The following is a 2,336-nucleotide window of genomic DNA, read 5'->3' on the forward strand; positions in this document are numbered from 1 at the left end:
TTTGCTCGTCCTCGAGCAAAAGAAGAAAGAAGAGAGTAGAAGAAAAAGAAATAGAGGAGATGGAGGTGGCTTTGTGGTTCGGCCAAGGGGGAGAAGTAGTGTTTAGGTTGTGTGAAAATGAAAGAGTGAAGGTGGGTTTATATAAGAGTGGAGAGAGGGGTAGGGTTCGGTCATGTGAGGGTGGGTTGGGAGGGAAAGTGGTTTGAATTTGAATGGTGAGGTAGGTGGGGTTTTAGGGAAGAGGTATTGAGGTGATTGGTGAATGGGTGAAGAAGAGAAAGAGTGGTGGGGTAGGTGGGGATCCTGTGGGGTCTACAGATCCTGAGGTGTCAAGGAAAAGTCATCCCTGCACCATGTGGCGAGCAAAAATGCTCTTTATCCCAATTCTGGCGTTAAACGCCGGGCTAGTGCCCATTTCTGGCGTTTAACACCAACTTCTTGCCCTTTCCTGACGTTTAACGCCAGTCTGGTCAGCCCCCATGATCTAAGAACTAGACGTCCAAAGATGATCAAAAGATCTAAAGTGATCCAAAGATTCAAAGATCTAAAGATGAAAATACAATAGCAAAAGGTCCTATTTGTAGAGAACTAGTAGCCTAGGGTTTACAAGGATGAGTAAATGACATAAAAATCCACTTCCGGGCCCACTGTTATGTGCTTGGGCTGAGCATTGAAGCATTTTCATGTAGAGACTCTTCTTGGAGTTAAACGCCAGCTTTTGTGCCAGTTTGGGCATTTAACTCCCATTCTTGTGCCAATTCCGGCGTTTTACGCCAGAATTCTTGAGCTGAATTGGAATGCCTGTTTGGGCCATCAAATCTCGGGTAAAGTATAGACTATTATACATTTCTGGAAATCCCAGAATGTCTACTTTCCAACGCAATTAAGAGTGCGCCAATTGGGCTTCTATAGCTCCAGAAAATCCACTTCGAGTGCAGGGAGGTCAGAATCCAACAGCATCTGCAGTCCTTTTCAGCCTCTGAACTAGATTTTTGCTCAAGTCCCTCAATTTCAGCCAGAAAATACCTAAAATCATAGAAAAACACACAAACTCATAGTAAAGTCCAGAAAAGTGAATTTTAACTAAAAACTAATAAAATATAGTAAAAACTAACTAAAACATACTAAAAACAATGCCAAAAAGTATACAAATTATCCGCTCATCAATTAATCACCATAAAATTTTAATAGAATTGTAGAGGATGAGAAGAGCGACACGTGGTCGCAACTGGCTTGTCAATCGGTGCTCCGTAGCTCAAGTTATGGTGGTTTGAAGATCAGAGAGAGTTAGGTTTTCTCTCTTCTTCCTTCTTCCTCTATTTCAGCGCCCCAAGCCCCCAAGCCCCTTTCATTAGGGTAAATGAGCTGAAATGTTCATTACTAATATTTATATATGTTGGGTCTTGGGCTCACTTAGGTTCGGTTCTCTTATTTTTGTCCTTTGACTCAATTTTGGGCCAAAACCTTCAAGATTAGAGCTTTAAATCGCATTTTAAATATTTCTACCCATCCTAATCATAAATCCTAATTTGCTAGGCTTATTCAGAAAAATTCACTGAATCCAAATATCATATTTAAATTATCAAATTCCAATTGCTAAATTTTCTAACCATATTCGCTCCTAATTAATTTATTATTTAATTAATTACGGTTAGACCGGATTTTACATCTCTAACAAATTCATCTTTCAAATTAGAAACCATTATCATCCACTTCAATCAATTCTTCAAAAAATATAAAGCTTCATTCAGAATTTTTTGAAAAAATAAAAAATCGAGGAAAGGCAACGCGGTCTTACTCCATATAATTCATGGTTGCTTGCTTCTCTACAAGTTCTTCCACGAAATTGGCGAATCCTAGCCAAATTTTTTATTAGTGTGGCAATAAGTCTGCATGGGGAGCGGGTGGCAGAGGATGAAGCGCGTAACATTGCGACTGCAAGAAAACCCTAGCTCGTAGTGGAGTTTTTTGGTGTTGTTGAGGCGAACTACGTGTTTCGGTTGGGCCAAGAGGAATTGTTTGATTTTGTTGATGAATATGAAGTTTCAAATCTTGTATAATAGTAGCTACTAGCTAGTAACAATTGTTGTAATTACTAATGGGGTGGGAAAGGAGTTTGATGATTGATATCGGGGCAGTTGAAGAATTGGATGAAGTAGATGATAATGATTTTGAATTTGAAAGATGAGTTGGTTGTATAAGAACTCGAATTTTTAAAAATTAAATAATGAATTATTCATAATTTATTATTTTATTTAATTTTTTTAAAATTAATTAAAATTAAATTTTATAATATTTTAAATTTAAAATTCACTAAAATTTTTAGATAATTTTTA

Source organism: Arachis duranensis, chromosome 7 (genome assembly GCF_000817695.3).
Source record: "Arachis duranensis cultivar V14167 chromosome 7, aradu.V14167.gnm2.J7QH, whole genome shotgun sequence".
NCBI lineage: Eukaryota > Viridiplantae > Streptophyta > Magnoliopsida > Fabales > Fabaceae > Arachis > Arachis duranensis.